The following is a 19,161-nucleotide window of genomic DNA, read 5'->3' as shown; positions in this document are numbered from 1 at the left end:
TTTTATGTCACTTTTTCCTTTTATTAGCTCCTACTTTTCTTCTGTCTTTGTTATTTGTCAATACCTGTTATTAGGGACTCTCCACAAGCAAAGATACCTCTGGTGTTGCGTTAGTATCAAGGACACTAAGAAGCATATTCCTCCACACAATCTAGATATTTTTGCTCAGTTAATTTGTCTTTAAATTAAACTTATCTGTACTTAGTATCTCAACCCTGCTTTCTTTCTTTTTGTTTTCATTTGCCTGATATGTCTTTTATTCTTTCTGAGTCCTTTTGTTTTGAATTCATATTGATATATAGCACAAATTTGGGGGGTTTGTTGGTTTTTATTAAATCTAGGAGTCTTTAAGGGGACATATTATGCCATTTACATTTATTGATATAACTATTATATTCCATAAGAACAGAAGTTCCATAAGGGCAAGAATTTTTGTCTTGTATTATTCTCTGTGTATAGAAGGCACAATTGGCTATTTGTTTTTCATTCTTCTATCATATTCTTTTCATTGGAGTAGAATTGTTTTACAATGTTGTCTTAGTTTCTGCTGTACAATGAAGTGAATCAGCTATATGTATACCTATATCCCCTCCCTCTTGGACCTCCCTCCCACTCCCTCCCCCATCACACCCATCACGGAGCACCCGTCACAGAGCACCGAGCTGCGCTTCCTGTGCTTTATAGCATGTTCCCACTAGCTAGCTATTTTTTATGCATGGTAGTGTATATATGTCAATCCTAATCTCCCAGTTCATCCCACCCTCCTCTTCCCCCTCTGTGTCCACATGTCCGTTCTCTACGTCTACGTCTCTATTCCTGCCCTGCAAATAGGTTCATCTGTACCATTTTTCTAGATTCCACATATATGCGTCAATATACGATATTTGTTTTTCTCTTTCTGACTTACTTCACTCTGTATGACAAACTCTAGACCATCCACATCTCTACAAATGACCCAATTTCATTTCTTTTTATGGCTGAGTAATATTCCATTATGTATATGTACCACATCTCCTTTATCCATCTGTGGATGGACATTTAGGTTGTTTCCATGTCCTGGCTATTGTAAATAGTGCTGCAATGAACATTGGGGTACCTGTGTCTTTTTGAATTGTGGTTTTCTCAGGGTATATGCCCAGTAGCGGGATTGCTGGATCATATGGTAGTTCTATTTTTAGTTTTTTAAGGAACCTCCATACTGTTCTTCACAGTGCCTGTATCAATTTACATTCCCACCAACAGTGCAAGAGGGTTCCCTTTTCTCCACACCCTCTCTAGCATTTATTGTTTGTAGATTTTTTTGATGATGGCCATTCTGACTTGTGTTAGGTGATACCTCATTGTAGTTTTGATTTGCATTTCTCTAATAATTAGTGATTTTGAGCATCTTTTCATGTGCCTCTTGGCCATCTGTATGTCTTCTTTGGTGAAATGTCTATTTAGGTCTTCCACCCATGTTTTTGATTGGGTTGTTTGTTTTCTTGATATTGAGCTCCATGAGCTGTTTGTATATTTTGGAGATTAATCCTTTGTCCATTGCTTCGTTTGCAAATATTTTCTCCCATTCTGAAGGTTTTCTTTTCGTCTTGTTTATGGTTTCCTTTGCTTAAAAGCAAAAGCTTTTAAGTTTAATTAGGTCCTGTTTGCTTATTTTTGTTTTTATTTTCATTACTGTAGGAGGTGGGTCATAAAAGATCTTGCTGTGATTTATGTCAAAGAGTGTTTTTCCTATGTTTTCCTCTAAGAGTTTTATAGTGTTCGGTCTTACATTTAGTTATTTAATCCATTTTGAGTTTACTTTTGTGTATGGTGTTAGGTTGTGCTCTAATTTCATTCTTTTACATGTAGCTGTCCAGTTTTCCCAGCACTACTTATTAAAGAGGCTGTCTTTTCTCCATTGTATGTTCTTGCCTCCTTCATCATAAATTAGGTGACCATATGTGCATGGGTTTATCTCTGGGCTTTCTCTCCTGTACCATTGCTCTATATTTCTGTTTTCTGTTTTGCCAGTACCATACTGTCTTGATTACTGTAGGTGTGTAGTATAGTTTGAAGTCGGGGAGCCTGATTCCTCCAGTTCCGTTTTTCTTTCTCAAGATTGCTTTGGCTATTCAGGGTCTTTTGTGTTTCCATACAAATTTTTTGTTGTAATTCTGTGAAGAAAGCCATTGGTAATTTGATAGGGATTGCATTGAATCTGTAGTTTGCTTTGGGTAGTATAGTCATTTTCACAATGTTGATTCTTCCAATCCAGGAACATGGTATATTTCTCCATCTGTTTATGTCATCTTTGATTTCTTTCATCAGTGTCTTAAAGTTTTCTGAGTACAGGTCTTTTGCCTCCTTAGGTAGGTTTATTCCTAGTTATTTTATTCTTTTTGTTGCGATGGTAAATGGGGTTGTTTCCTTAATTTCTCTTTCTGATTTTTCCTTGTTAGTGTATAGGAGCACCACAGATTTCTGTGCATTAATTTTGTATCCTGCAACCTTACCAAATTCATTGATTAGTTTCAGTAGCTTTCTGGTGGCATCTTTAGGATTTTCTGTGTATAGTATCATGTCATCTGCAAACAGTAATAATTTTACTTCTTCTTTTCCAATTTGTATTCCTTTTATTTCTTTTTCTTCTCTGATTGCCATGGCTAAAACTTCCAAAACTATCTTGAATAAGAGTGGCGAGTGTGGACATCCTTGTCTTGCGAGACTGGACATCCTTGTCTTGTTACTGATCTTAGTGGAAATGCTTTCAGTTTTTCACCATTGAGAATGATGTTTGCTGTGGGTTTGTCATATGTGGATGGCCTCTATTATGTTGAGGTAGGTTCCCTCTATGCCCATTTTCTGGAGTTTTTATCGTGAATCGGTGTTGAATTTTGTCAAAAGCTTTTTCTGTGTCTATTAAAATGATCATATGGTTTTTATTCCTTAATTTGTTAATATGGTATATCACACTGATTGATTTATGTATATTGAAGAATCCTTCCATCCCTGGGATAAATCCCACCTGATCATGGTGTACAATCCTTTTAAGGTGTTGTTGGATTCTTTTTTGCTAGTATTTTGTTGAGGAATTTTGCATTTATGTTAATCAGTGATATTGGTCTGTAATTTTCTTTTTTTGTGAAATCTTTGTCTGGTTTTGGTATCAGGGTGATGGTGGCCTCGTAGAACGAATTTGGGGATGCTCCTCCCTCTGCAATTTTTTGGAAGAGTTTGAGAAGGATGGGTGTTAGCTCTTCTCTAAATGTTTGATAGAATTCGCCTGTGAAACCATCTGGTCCTGGACTTTTGTTTGTTGGAATATTTTTAATTACAGTTTCAATTTCATTATTTGAGATAGGTCTCTTCATGTTTTCTAATTCTTCCTGGTTCAGTCTTGGAAAATTGTACCTTTCCAAGAATTTGTCCACTTCTTCGAGGTTGTCCATTTTATTGGCATATAGTTGTTTGTAGTAGTCTCTTAAAATCCTTTGTATTTCTGCAGTGTCAGTTGTTACTTCTCCTTTTTCATTTCTAATTCTATTGATTTGAGTCTTCTCCCTTTTTTTCTTGATGAGTCTGGCTAAAGGTTTATCAATTTTGTTTATCTTCTCAAAGAGCCAGCTTTTACTTTTATTGATCTTTGCTGTTGTTTTCTTCGTTTCTATTTCATTTATTTCTGCTCTGATTTTTATGATTTCTTCCCTTCTATTGACTTTGGGTTTTCTTTGTTCTTCTTTCTCTAGTTGCTTTAGGTGTAAGGTTATGTTGTTTATTTGAGATTTTTCTTGTTTCTTGAGGTGAAATTGAATTTCTATAAAATTCCCTCTTAGAACTGCTTTTGCTGCATCCCATAGGTTTTGGGTTGTTGTGTTTTCATTGTCATTTGTTTCTTTGTATTTTTTTATTTATTCTTTGATTTCTTCAGTGATCTCTTGGTTATTTAGTAGCACACTGCTTAGCCTCCATGTATTTGTGTTTTTTACAGGTTTTTTTCCTGTAATTGATTTCTAATCTCATAGCGTTGTGGTCAGAAAAGATGCTTGATACGATTTCAGTTTTCTTAAATTTTCCAAGGCTTGATTTGTGACCCAAGATGTGATCTCTCCTGGAGAATGTTCTGTGTGCACTCGAGAAGAAAGTGTATTCTGCCACTTTCTGGTGGAATGTTCTATAAATATCAATTAAATCTATCTGGTCTACTGTGTCATTTAAAGCTTGCATTTCCTCATTTATTTTCTGTTTGGATGATCTGTCCCTTGGTATAAGTGGGGTGTTAAAGTCTCCTACTATTATTGTGTTACTGTCAATTTCCCCTTTTATGGTTGTTAGCATTTGCCTTATGTATTGAGGTGCTCCTATGTTGAGTGCATAAATATTTATAATTGTTATATCTTCTTCTTGGATTGATCCTTTGATCATTATGTAGTGTCCTTCCTTATCTCTTGTAACAGTCTTTATTTTAAAGTCTATTTTATCTGATACGAGTATTGCTACTCCAGCTTTCTTTTGATTTCCATTTGCATGGAATATCTTTTTCCATCCCTTCACTTTCAGTCTGTATGTGTCCCTAGGTCTGAAGTGGGTTTCTTGTAGACAACATATATATGGGTCTTCTTTCTGTATCCATTCAGCCAGTCTGTGTCTTTTGATTGGAGCATTTAATCCATTTACATTCAAGGTTATTGTCGATATGTATGTTCCTATTTCCGTTTTCTTAATTGTTTGGGGTTTGTTTTTGTGGATCTTTTTCTTCTCTTGTGTTTCCCACCTAGAGAAGTTTCTTTAGCTTTTATTGTAAAGCTGGTTTGGTGGTCCTGAATTCTCTTAGCTTTTGCCTGTCTGTAAAGCTCTTGATTTCTCCATCGAATCTGAATGAGATCCTTGCTGGGTAGATTAATCTTGGTTGTTGGTTTTTCTCTTTCATCACTTTAAGTATATCCTGCCACTCTCTTGTGGCCTTTAGAGTTTCTGCTGAAAAATCAGCTGATAACCTTATAGGGATTCCTTTGTATGTTATTTTTTGCTTTTCCCTTGCTGCTTTTAATATTTTTTCTTTGAATTTAATTTTTGTTAGTTTGATTAACATGTGTCTTGGTGTGTTTCTCCTTGGGTTTATCCTGTGTGGGACTCTCTGTGATTCCTGGACTTGGGTGACTATTTCCTTTCCCATGTTAGGGAAGTTTTCCACTCTAACCTCTTCAAATATTTTCTCAGACCTTTCTTTTTCTCTTCTTCTTTTGGGACCCCTATAATTCGAATATTGGTGCATTTAGTGTTGTCCCAGAGGTCTCTGAGATTGTCTTCAATTCTTTTCATTCTTTTTTCTTTATTCTGCTCCTTGGCAGTTATTTCCACCATTCTGTCTTACAGCTCACTTATTTGTTCTTCTGCCTCAGTTATTCTGTTATTGATTCCTTGTAGTGTATTTTTCATTTTGGTTATTGTGTTGTTCATCTCTGTTTGTTTGTTCTTTAGTTCTTCTAGATCTTTGTTAAATATTTCTTGTATCTTCTCAATCCGTGCCTCCATTCTATCTCCTAGTTTCTGCATCATGTTTACTATCATTACTCTGAATTCTTTATCAGGTAGATTGCCTATTTCCTCTTCATTTATTTGGTCTTGTAGGTTTTTACCTTGCTCCTTTTTCTGTGACGTATTTTTTTGTCCTCTCATTTTTCTTTTTTTAATGGGTGGGATTGTGTTCCTGTCTTACTGGTTGTTTGTCCTGCGGCTTCCAGCACTGGAGTTTGTAGGCTGTTGGGTAGAGCTGGGTGTTGGTGCCAAGATGAGAACCTCCAGGACACCTCACTCCGATGAATATTCCCTGGGGTCTGAGGTTCTCTTTTATTCCCGTGGTTCAGACTTGGAGCTCCCACTACAGGAGCTCAGGCCTGACCCCCGGCTCGTGAACCAAGATCCTGCAAGCTGCACGGGCAGCCAAAAAAAAAAAAAGAAAAGAAGGAAAGGAACAGAACAATAACAAAGAGTAAAAGATAAAATAATATTAGATAACTAACAGATATGTTAGAAAAAATTTAAAAAATTAAAATATAGATGAAACAACAACCTGGAGGTAAAACAGAACTACAGTGGCAAAAAAGAGGAGGATTAAAAAAAAAAAAAAAAGCCTGAAAAGTCCTTGGCTGTGGAGGATGGGGCTTATGCAGGGGCGGGGTTTAGGCAGTGGGTGGGGCCTATGTTTAGGACCCACAGGGCCAGAAAAGGCCCTGGGGGGAGTGGGGCTTTTGCTCAGTGTGGCAGGAGGGACCCAGGAGTGCCTCTGGCCTTGGAGGGTGGAGGACCAGGTCCGGGACCCCAGCAGGCTCCCCAGGCCTAAGTGGGCAGGGGAAATGCTAGTTGCATTCCCTCTGATCCTGGAGGGTCCCTTCCCATTGGCCTCTCTTCTTCTTCCTGCCCACCATGCCCCTTGGACCCACGTGGGCAGAAGGGGCCCTGGAATGCAGGGACCAGACCAGAAGCCCAACAGGCTTCCTGGGGCCCAAGTGTGCGGGGAAACACCTGCTGTGCTTCCCCTGATCCTCCGGTCCTGGAGGGCCCCCCTGTCCACCTCTCGTCCTCTTTCCCCCTGCTTCCTCCATCCTACACCTCTAGGACCCACGTGGCCAGAGGGGGCCTCAGAGGGCAGAGGACCAGGCTCGGGAGTCCAGCAGGCTCCCTGGAGCCCGAGTGGGTAGGGGAAATGCTAGGTGCACTCCCCCCTGATCCTCCAATCCTGGAGAGCCCCTCCCCATCCACTTCTCCTCTTCTTCCCCTCCCGCCCAGGACCAACACAGCCAGAGGGGGCCCCAGAAGTTGGAGGACCTGGCCTGGGACCCCAGCAGGCTTCCTGGGGCCCAAGTGGGTGGGGGAAACACCCACTGCACCTCCCCTGATCCTCCAAGCCCCCTAGGGTCCCTCCAGGCATGGGAACCCCTCCCCTCTCCCAGCCACCCCTCAGGGGTGCTGGTCCTGTCCAATCTCCACTTCTCCTCCCCCCTCACTGGCCCCTACATCCTACCCGGCCGCTCGGGGGTTCCTTCCGTCTCCTTGGGCGTCAAGGTCCCCTCCCACAGCGTCCAGCAGGTGCCCTAGTTGTGGCTCATTTTTTAGTTTTTTATTTTATTCATTTTATTTTATGAGTATTTGACTGCTTTCTAATTTAGAACATTTATAATCTTGTTTTCATTCTTTTTAAGGGCAACTATTTGCTCCCAGAGGAGTCTGGGAGTGGGGCCACAGAAGTGGGTAGCAGGCAGCTTAGAATTAGGTTCTAACCACCAACACTATGCTCTAGATCACATCTGTCTTTACTCCAGGCTAGTCAGAGGTCTGTCTAGTTCACAGAGAAACAAGGCTTGTCTCTGGCCCCCCCCGGGATGATACACATTTACTTCTCTTTGGTTTAGTAAGATGAACAATTGCGGAGCTTATTGCCATCCACCATTTCTTCCTCACCCTGCCACACCAATAACCTGCCTCTCGCTAAGAGGTTGTATCTTGTAGTTCCGTGACTCTTCATCCCACCCCCACGTCTGCCATTCCACTGTTGTGTCACTGATAAGCCCATAGCATATTAGAAGCAGTAATTTTATAAGCAGGAAATTGGCAAGAGCCAGTCTTACTAATAACAAGAAGGAATGGCAGCTGAAAGATTGACCATGCATAAGAAGAAAGAAAAACTATAAGTACCAACAAAAAACTTTAAAAGGATTGCAGTTTGGCCCAATATACAATAGAGACAAACAGCCTTACACACATCAGTAATCTTGAGAGCCCTTATATTTATAATATGGGTTAATAATTGATGGCCATAATGATGACTGAGTCAGAATGATTAAAATCAGCTGTATACTCTATGTATATAAAAGGTACAGAATACCGCATTTCCAGTGATGTCAGATTAATTAGATCTAGCTGTTTATCCAGGTAAATTCTGTCTCCTTCATACTGGTCATTGAGAAGATCCTATCTTTGTTCAAACATTTCTGGAACTCTTTTTTGAGGATTGGCTTAAGTGTGCATGTTTTAGAATATCCTTAGTATGATGAATCTTTGACCTTTAGGAATGAATTTGATTTTTAAAACAATCTCAGTAGGTCCAGTGAAAGCAAGTTCAAGGAGAATGATGGGAAATCAATCTGGGAAATATCATTGGGGATTAAAAATAAGTAAAATGTTTTCCTTTTTTCTATGCTTAATAAATTATCTCTGGCAGCAATTTGAAGACAGCAGTTTCATGAATGTTTTGAGGATTAATAACATCATTTGAATAAATATAGAGCTTTCTTAGGGGATTGATTGCTTTGAAATAGCACACTATATTTGCCATATTTTTAAAAAATTTAGTATGATTCTAATCTTACCTTCTATAATAAGTGGTAAAGATAATTTCTTTAAGTTTTCAGAGAACAGAGACATCACTGGACTACTTCCTCCTCTCTTCTCCCCTCTACCCCCCTCTTTTTTTCCTCTTACATCCTTGCCCTTTTTCTTTCTTTTCTCTCTATACTTTAGTCTATCCAAAAGCAGGCATGGTATTACTTAGTCATTTGGTGGCACCAAGTTTACTGACATGATGTCTGTCACATAATGAAAATTAACTTATTGGGCTGCAAGCACATTTTATCATATTATCATAGGATTACTCCTAGATATAAGCATTGTTTTTTTTTTTTTCTTTGTCCAAGGCCGCTTTCAGATTTTGCCTGCCTTGTCTTCTATTGTATCCTCAGAATCTGGCACATGTATTCACTCAATAAATATTTGTTGAGTCAATGAATGACTTACTTTGGGTAATTCAGTCAGTTAACAGTTATTTGTTGAGCATTTACTATGTGCCAGGTACTACGTACCCTGGGGATACAATGGTGAATCTGAAACATCCCTGTCCTCATGAAGTTTACATTCTAGTAGGAGAGACAGACAGTTAAAGAAACAAAAAAAAAAAAGTAGAGAACTAACCAGAATAATTCTAGATTGTGATAACAGATATAAATTAAGTGAAGGGGTATTGTAGTAGAGACTCATAGAAGGGGTACCTGCTTTGGAAAGGGTGGTTGTAAAAGTAACTTCCAAAATGGTACATAAAGGAAGACAAGTAAGAGGTTCCCACGCCAAGGGCCAGGGAAGAGTTTTACAAGTAAAAAATGAGCTTGGTAAGTTCTTGGAAGTGGCAGTATGACGCAAGGCCTAGCAAATGTGAGGGGCGAAGGTGAAGGTCAAGTCATTCAGGGCCTCACAGGCCCGTAGGAGTTTGGGTATTAGTTTCAGTGCAATGAAAAGAAACCATTGGAGGGATTTAAGCAAGTACCGACACTGTGGAAAGATGGTTCTAGCTGCTGGGTGGAGAAGGAATTGGCAACGGGCAGTGGGGGCAAGTCAGGTCATTTACTGTTTTGATATTCATCAAAGGGTTTTGTGCATAGCTAAGCCTAAGAGACATGAGAAAAGTGAAAATCTTTAGCTCTCACCCTCTGCCAGTTTCTGTTGGGTTATTTGAATGTCTGTACCAAGTGAATGAGAGCAAACAGCCAGGGCTTACTCCATGTTGAGCCAGAGGGAGATATGAGAGCCAGGTTAAAAAGACATCCTGAAGAACAAGTGACCTTTCGGAGGCTTTGACGTTATTGTCTAAACCTGCCTTAAAACTTTGTCTTCCTTTGGCTTCAGGGGCAACCTGTTATCCTGCCCCTTTCCTCTCTCTGTTTTGGTTCTTTGCTCTTCCCTCCTGCCATCACCTGACAGCAGACATTCCTTAAGGTTCATGCATGAACTTGGCTTTCCTCCCTCTACTTTCTTTCCTTCAGTAAACTGTCTCTCAGCTGAGCAAATTTGCTCTTGGAGCTTTCATTTGAAGCACCAATGGGATCTCTAAATAGAGGTGTCCTTAAGCAGTTGGAGATGTGAAAGTCCTTCCAGAAAAAAAGAAGCTGGGCTCAGGAAAAAACTTAAAATAGAGTTGCATGATGAGACCAGCAGAGATTCTAGTTCAGTAGGACCGGGCGGTGCCTGGGAATCTGCTGCACAACAAGGTCCCAAACCACTGCTGTGGAAGGACAGCAACCAACCAGGCTGCCAGATGTGCTCTCCAAAGGCCAAAGCCCAACTCACTCAAGGTGCCAGCGTGGGCTTTGCAAATTCAGGCAGCCTCCGCACACTGCCCCTCCTCCCCCACCCCTCCCCATGGCAGAGCCACTTGCCCGTGCTTCCATTGGGACCACTGTGGAAAATGCGAGGCTTAGAAGGTATGTAGTTTCAGAAGAGGAGGAAAAAAAGATATGAAAAGCCAGAATTGACCCTAGGAAAAAAAACTGGCAGAACTTCTGAATTTGGAGCAGGAAAGGAGTTAGTGACTAGGAAATAACTCATACATTAGCACAAATCTAATTAGTTATGCATTGCTTTCTCCCCCGCACTCAGCTGAGGAAGCTCTCTTAGGAGAAGAGGCTCCACTGGAAGGAAGAGAAGTAGGTCGTCCTTCAGGATCCTGGATGCTGGGGGTAGAGAAGGCCTGGCCAGCTTGGTCACAGGCACACCGGGCCTGGAGAGAGGGGTCTCCTTGCTGGATGGGGAGGAGCGGGGCAGGGCACAGGGACAGTGCCAGAGAAAAGGGTGGCTATTTTTTAAATTCTGTGTAAAGAGAGCCCTCAGCTGTCATGCTTCTGGGCTACAGGGTGTCTTCGGCCAGGGCCAGAACCCTACCCAGAACTATGAATTTGTGATACCACTTCAGAAGTATTGTGGATTAAATAGGGTTTTGTGGGCTGGCCTGCAGGCCTAATTCCTTTTTTATGGAAAATTATTTCTGTAGTAAAATGTGTTGGGAATTTCCTATAACCAACTTACAAATACATTTTAGAAGGGCATATGTGTTTAAGCTTGGAGACTGCCCACGTATAACGCTCAGAGAAATTCATTTATGCAGTAACGTGTGGCCTAAAACCGTACTGCTGAGACACACAGCTGTTTGTAATAGTCCGCACCCTATGCGTTCCTCCCCAAGAGCTGTGTTGGCCCTATCTTGGTGAATTCCAAGAAAAAATATAGAAAAATACTTATTATGATTTACTTGCCAGTAATATGACAGGATTAGTGAAGAATGTCGTTGGAGGAAAAGCTTCATTGTGACCGAAGTTGGGGGCAAGTGGCTTATGTGTAAATTGTTCTGTGAAATAAGCAGTTATCTGTCTGTGTCTCTATCAGCTAGCTCTTTACCTCTCTTAAGTGAAATTTACTTAATTTCTCCCTGTCCCCCTGAAGCATACCTTTGAGGCTATAGGGAAGGATTTTATTTCCCCTCCTACACCCACAACATTAACTTCTTTTTCAATTTCCTCATCCTCTTCTCTTTCTCTTTGTTTTTTCTTCTTTAATTGACAGCTCTAAACCCTCACCTCAGAGAAATGTACATAAAATCTAGCAAATTATTTCAGGAGGTTCATGGAATTTCCCGTTCTGTATATGACACAACCCCATGGTCAAACATACCTGTTTCTTCAGGCTCTCTCTTCCCCTTCTCCCTGCTTCCTTTCTTCTCTCCTCCCCGCTTTCTCGCTCTCAAGCTCTCTCACACACCATCCCCAGGTTTCACAGTCATGGGGAGCCCTCTTGGTGCCTCTGTGGACATGATCTTGTCTTCACACTGCCCTGAGTGAGATGCATCATTGTGTGGTGCTCATCAGAAAGGGTCAGGGGCCTGAAAACCAGCCTGAACTCTGCTCTCCTCACCACTTGCCACAGAGGAAGGGGCTTATTTCTCTTGCATAAGCATGCCATTCCTTCCTCACCAAGCTCTATGTACCTGGGTCGGCCCCCACCCAGAGGGAGCACTTTTTCTAATTCACCAACTCAGAGGGCAAGCCATTTTCAAATTTGCACAAAGGCCCTGGCTAGCAGAGCTGTGACCCTCTCTTGTGAAGCAGGTATCATTTTCCACATTTTACACTTGAAGAAACTGAGGTTAAGCAAGGCTAAATGTCTTGCCCAGGGCTACATAACTGGCAAAGACAGAAATCAAGCTCCGTTGTATCTAGCTTTATAAACTGTGTTCCCTCCACTACAGTTTACACAGTTCCCTTAGCATTTGTCTTGAAGGGATCAGTTCTGTCAGCTTCTCTTTCTCAATCATGTTGTAACACTGAGTCTTCAGGGGACTCCCAGCCCTGCAGAAAGCAGAAAATCCCAGAGTACCCCCTCTTCCCCTCCTCTTGCCTTCTTACCCCACCTCTCCACTCTTTCAGGATTCTTCCATTCATTTAATAAATATAAGATGGTGACTTTTGTCTTCCTTTCTCTAGTGCCTTAGCAAAGTCAGAAGTGGAGCTATATCTTCAGAACAAAAGTAGAATAAAAACATTTCACAACACATTCTATAAGGAGAGAAACTTGGTGTTTAGTTACTTTGATGAGGCTTGTCATACTTTCATGAAGGCTAGAAGCAATAAGAAGTGTAGAATATAAAAAGGGATGTGGAAGCAAGGTTTCAAGGGTTCTGTTACCTCGTGGTAGTGTCGCTTAGTATAAAAAGAACGGACTTAGTTAGGCAAACATAGGTTTAAATCTAGTGTCAAGTTTGGACAACTGGCTTAACCACTTTAAGGGTCATTTTCCTTATCTGTAAAATGGGCATATTAATAATAGCTACCTTCTTGTGAAGATTAAAGCATCTAGTATCATGCCTGGTAGGTTGTAGGTGCCCAGAAAGTATTAATTTCCTTTCTTTCATCTTCATTTAGGTTGCTAACCTCTTAAAGCAACATATCTTTTATACCCTGCATTGGTGATGTAGATATTCAGTAAATATCTGTTGAATTCAGTGTTATCTGCTTTACTCTTAGAGTTGTAAAGATTAGTCCATGGAGTGATTTATTTTGGATGCAATTCTGTTAGTTTAGAGTGTTATGAAATGAAGTGTTCTAAGTAATATCATTCTAAAATAACAAACCTTATCAGGTATTTTTCCCAAGACATACCTCTTTCTCTGATTTCCTGTCTGTCAACAACTCTCAGAACAAGAGACTTGCCAAACTTCTTGTGATATCACAGACACTGCTTTTAACAGTGGCAGGAGTTGTGGCAAAATCAAAATTATCTCTTTGATTGACAATGTGAAGACATCTCTAAAAGAACAACTTGTGAAACAGAATTTAAAGCTGTCATTTGGCATTATGGTTTGACATTTGTTTGCAGTTACGTTTTTAACTACAATAAAGGGAATTAGATTTTTGCATGTATGTAAGAAATTAGATTCTCATTTTCTTTTTGGTCTAAGAATTTAAAAGTTAATGTTTTTTTTTAAAATAAATACTCTTAATTATGAGTAGATCCTAATTTGCCTATTGTGCCAACTCCAAAAATGTTATTTTTTAAAAAAATCTGATGAAATTACAGGGTAGAGAACCGTAGGCTGGTACAAGCTTGAACCAGCTTTACCTCTTGTGAATTATGTCACTTTAGATAGTCATTTACCCCTCAGGATCTTCTAAAAATTAGGAAATTGCATTAATATATTTCCAATGAGTGGCAAGAACGAATGACCATATCCCTAGAGACTATCCCTAGTGCCTGACACATAGTTGGGTACACAATAAATATTTGCTGGATGGATGTATGGATGAGTAGGAATGAATTTAACCCCAGTTAAACCACTGATCACAGGATTTAAAACTCAGAAGCTCTCATTGTCTGGTAGCAAATCAGCTTCTGACTTGCCAAAAATCAATTCAAACTCCTGGATTCTAGTGATGATCTTCTCTATCAGATTCTTACTAAAATCCAAATATAGGACCTGAATCTGTGTTGTTTCTTATTATTCTAAAGCATGAATACCTCTAGAACTGGCTGTAAAGGGGAAATTGGATATCTGTATGATATTCAAAAACAGGTGCACATTTTCAGCTTTTTAAAATATGAATATGCCTCTAACAATATTTTATTTCTAGAAATCCTCTAAATTTCTCTCAGAGAGGCTCACTAGAGTCAAAGTTGATCCTTTATAGTTTCTTTCAAGGCAAGACTGCTTTTTCTTTATCAATGTCTTAAGATGGTTCTACAATCCTGAATAATGTGCAAGCTCTTTCTTGAGTTTACTATATAAGTGTGATTTTTATTTTTGGAATCAAGATTATCTTTTTCACACATATAATCATCTCTGTATACATTACCCAGTGCCCATTCCATGGTAATCAAGGACAGTGTGTTTGTAACATCATGTATAATCATTCTTTCTGCCTTGTCTCATTAAAGAATTGCACTGAAGAGTGGAGAACAGAGGCTCAGCAGGAATCAATGAGATATGAAAGTCCTAATTTCTGTAGCTTTAATGTCAAGCAAAATTATCATCACAAACACAAGTTCATAAATTTTATAACAGTTCACTCAAAACACCTTATATTCTGTGGAAATGTCATAAGGAACTTTATGACTCTGTCAATTCAGTGAATGATTATCACTTCATCAACATTGTTTGAACCTTGGCTTACTATATTTTGGCTTCTATAATCTGCTAACCTTTCACGATTTTTATTCTAAAGGGATACATATAACAGCAGTGTTTTGTACTGGGTCCATCAGAGGAAAGTATATGGAATGGATTCTACTTTTGTTGATATCAAAATTATAACTGTCTCCAGGGAGAATAAAATTTGAGCATCTCAAATATTCAGTACCATCCATTTTATAGTAAAGGTAACTTCTAATATACTCACAGACATCCATCTGAAAATGCTCATTGGAATTTTCTAATCAGTAAGACCTCTTTTCAAATAGGAAACCTGGCTTAAGAAATAAAGTGGATCAAATTGCCAGGACTCTGCTGCCTAGCCACTTCTAACAAGCACATAGCGAGCCACATCCATTCTATGGTACTGGTATTTTGAAAACCAAGTGAAGTGCTACTTTATTTGCCTTGACTGTTGCTCCTTATTTTATCAAGTTTACTACTATAAGATTCTACTCTTATACCTGAAAGTTGTGTAATAACATTTGAAGGTAAACCAGCATCGTTTTCTATCTCTGCTATAACAATTACCACAAACTTAGTGGCTTAAAACAACACAAATTTATACAGTTCTGGGAGTCAGAAGTCCAAATGAGTGTTAAGGGGCTAAAATCAAGATGTCAATAGGGCTGGCTCTTTCTGGAGCCTCCAGGGGAGAACCCATTCCTTGCTTCTTCCAGCTTTTAGAAGCTGCTGGCATTCCTTGGATCCTGGCCTCATAAATCTAATCTATGCTTCCATTGTCACATCACCACCTTCCCCCCCCCCCGACCCCACATTAACCTTCTTGCCTCTCTCTCATAAAGACCTTGATAATTATACTTAAGGCACATCCAGATGAACCAGGATAATCTCCTTATCTCAAGATCCTTAATGTAATCACATCTGCAAAGTTCCTTTTGCCATATTTACAGACTTTGGGGATTAGGACATGGATATCTTTGAAGGCAATTATTTAGCTTACCACAACTGTGACAAGTTAAAAATAGCTATTATCAACCCTAGAGCAACCATTAAATAAACTAAACAAAGAGTTATAGCTAATATGCCAACAAAGCAGATGAAAGTAAATCATAAGCCATATGCAAAATCCAAAAGAAGGCAGAGAAAGAAGGCCAAGGAAACAACAGATGGGGCAAATAGATAAGATGGTGGATTTAAGTCTAACTGTATCACAATTCAATTAAATGTAAATTGTCTATACATTCTAATTAAAAGATAGAGATTTTCAGATTGTATAAAAAAGTAAGATTCAGCCATATACTGCCTACAGGAAATGTATTTGAAAAGTAAAGATACAAAAGGCTAAAAGTAAAAGAATGGAAAAAGATATACCATGCTGACACTAATCAAAAGAAGCTAGAATGTGTTTATTAATATCAAGCTAGGTAGATTTTAGAACAAAGACTATTACCAGGAATAAATAAATTCATTTCATAATGATAAATAGACCAGTTCATCAGAAGGACATGACAATCCTAAATGTTTGTGCCTCTAATACAGAGCTTAAAAATACGTGAAGCAAAAACTGATAGAACTACAAGGAGAAGTAGACAAATTCACAATTATTGTTAGAGATGTCAATAGCTCTCTCTTAACAATAGGTAAAACAAGTACACAGAAAAATTAGTAAGGCTATAGAAGACTTGAACTTTACAATCAATCAACTTAACCTAATTGACATTTATACAACATTCCACCCAACAGCAGCAGAATACACATTTTTTTCTCCAAGAGCATACAAAATATTCACCAAGATAGACCATAAATTTGGCTATAAAACAAAACCAAAGAAAATTTAAAAGGACTCAAATCATACAAAGTGTATTCTCTGGTCACAATGTAATTAACTTAGAAATAAATAACAGAAAAGTATCTGGAAAATTCCCCAAATATTTGTGAACTATAACACAATTCTAAATGAGATATGGGTCAAAGAAAATATCAAAGGGGAAATTACAGAGATTTTTTAACTAAATGGGAATGAAGACATCAAAATGTGTGGAATATCACTAAAGCAAAACTTAAGGGAGCAAATTTATGGCAATAGATGTCTATGTGAAAAAAGAAAAAAGGTCAGCTTCCACCTTAAGAAGTTAGAAAAAGAAGAGCAAACAGAACCCAAGATAAGCATAAGAAAGTAAATAATAAAGATCAGAGCAGAAATCAATGACATAGAAAACAGGAAAACAATATAGAATATCAATTAAACAATCAGTTTCTTTGAGGAGATCAATAACATTAATAAATCTCAAGTCAGACTCATCAGGAAAAGAGAGAGAAGACAAAAATTTACCAACATCAGAAATGAGAGTGGTGACATTACATTCTTCAGATACTAATACATTAATAGAGGAATACTATAAACAACTTTATGCCATTAATTTTTTTAATTCAAAAATACTTTATTGCTAAAAAATGCTACCCACCATCTGAGTCTTCAGTAAGTAACATCAAAGATCACTGATCACAGATCATCATTACAAAATAATAATCATGAAAATTTTGAAATATTGCAAGACTTACCAAAATGTCACAGAGACACAAAGTGAGCAAATGCTGTTGGAAAAATGGTGCCACAAAGCCATTTGCTTGACTATGCCATTAATTTTGACAACTCTGAAAAATGGATACATTTTTTTGGAATATAAACTACCCAGGTTCACTAAAATGAATAGATGACCTGAGTTTATAATTTAAATTTTTCCCACAAAGAAAACTTCAGGCCTAGAAGGTTTCACTGGTGAATTTTATCAAGAATTTAAGGAAGAAATAGTATTAATTCTTCTTAAACTCTTCCAGAAAATGAAAGAGGAAGGAGTAGTTCTTAACTTACTTCATGAGGCCAGTATTACCCTGATACCAAAATCTGACAAAAGCATTACAAGCAAATTAACAGACCAACATCCCTCATGAGCACAGATGCAAAACTTGTAAAGAAAATTTTAGCAAATTGAATCCAGCAACATAAAAAAGGAAAGAAACCATGAATGTGTGGAGTTTATCCCAAGAATGTAAGATCAGTTTAACATTCAAAAATCAATTATTGTTATTCAAAAAGTAAAAAAGAAAAACTCAATGATTATGTCAATAGAAACAAAACAGGCAGTTGGCAAAACAAAACGTTCATTCCTAATTTTTAAAAAAATCTCAGCAAAGTAGAAATAGAGGAAAACTTTTTCAAATTGATACTGGGCATCTAAGAAAACTGACAGATAACATCATACTTAATAGTGAGAGACTACATACTCTCCTCCTAAGATCAAGATCAAGAAATAAACACCTGCTGTCATCAGTTCTGTTCAACATTGTGCTGAAAGTTTTAGTCAGTACAGTCAGGCAAGAAAAAGAAATAAAAGGCATCAAACTGGAAAGGAAGAAATAAAATTTTTTATTCACAGATGATACGCTCACTAACATAGAAAACCCCATGGAATCTACAAAAGGAGTTACTAGAACTAATAAGTGGGATTCGCAAAAGGTTGCAGGAAAAAAAGTCAACATCCAAAACCCAAATTAATTTCTGTATATTTGCACAGAACAATCAAAATTAAAAAGCAGTATTTATCAAAATATTTCAAAACACATGAAATACTTAGGGATGAATCTGACAAATAATGTACCAGACCTGTACATTGAAAACTACATAACATTGCTGAGATAAATTAAGAGGATCTAAATAAATGGAGAGATATACAATGTTCATGGAACAGAAGCCTCAATATTGTTAACAGTTATCTCCAAATTGATTTATAGATTCAATGCAATCACAATCAAACCTCCAGCAAACATTTTTGTACAAATTAACAAGCTAATTTTAAAATTCATATGGAAATGCAAAGGACCTAGAATAATCAAAACAACTTTGAAAAAACTTTGAGGAGCTGAAAGATCAAAGTCACTACCTAACTTCAAGATTTATTGTGAAGCTACAAATAATCAAGACAGTGTGGTATTAATCTCAAGATAGACAAATAGATCAATGGAACAGAATAGAGAATCCAGAAATAGGCACACATGTATGGTTAATTGATTTTCTACATGGGTGCCAAAGCAGTTCATTGGAGAACACATAGTTTTTTTCACCATTGGCACTGGAACAATTGTATATCCATATGCAAAAAATGAACTTCCATTCATACTGTGAAATGTATATATAGAGATTAATTCAAAATAGATCCTAGATCTAAATATAAAACCTAAAATTATAAAACTTATAGGAGAAAACAGGAGACATATCTTTGTGACCTTGGATTAGGCAAAGATTTCTTAGATTCAACCCCAAAAGCCTAATCCATAAAAGAAAAAAACCCTGATAAATTGGACTTCATCAAAGTTAAAACTTCTGTTCTTTAAAAGGCACTGTTTAGCGAATGAAGACAAGCCATCGTCATAGATTTGCACAATATATATGTCATAAAGGACTTGCCTTCAGAATATATAAAGAACTTTAGAAACTCAGATGACCATAAACAACCCAATAAAAAATGAGCAAAACATTTGAACAGACGCTTCACCAAAGATATACAGATGGCCAATAAGCACATAAAAAAGATGTTCAACATCATTAGTCATTAGGGAAATACAAATTAAAACCATAATGAGATACGACCACACACTTCTATTTTTTTTTTTGGCCACACCTCACAGCACGTGGGATCTTAGTTCCCCGACGAGGGATG

The 19,161-nt window shown here is 38.1% G+C and overlaps 1 protein-coding gene across 1 annotated transcript in view; it reads left to right on the top strand.

Annotated features, from left to right (window-relative positions):
• The window catches only part of LEKR1 (leucine, glutamate and lysine rich 1), a 267,875-nt gene that overhangs the window by 200,832 nt on the left and 47,882 nt on the right, over nt 1-19,161 (top strand). The window lies entirely within an intron of this gene.

This window comes from Balaenoptera ricei, chromosome 4, assembly GCF_028023285.1.
Source record: "Balaenoptera ricei isolate mBalRic1 chromosome 4, mBalRic1.hap2, whole genome shotgun sequence".
NCBI lineage: Eukaryota > Metazoa > Chordata > Mammalia > Artiodactyla > Balaenopteridae > Balaenoptera > Balaenoptera ricei.
Note: the sequence above shows the minus strand (reverse complement) of the source record. Positions and strands in the feature narration are given on the sequence as shown.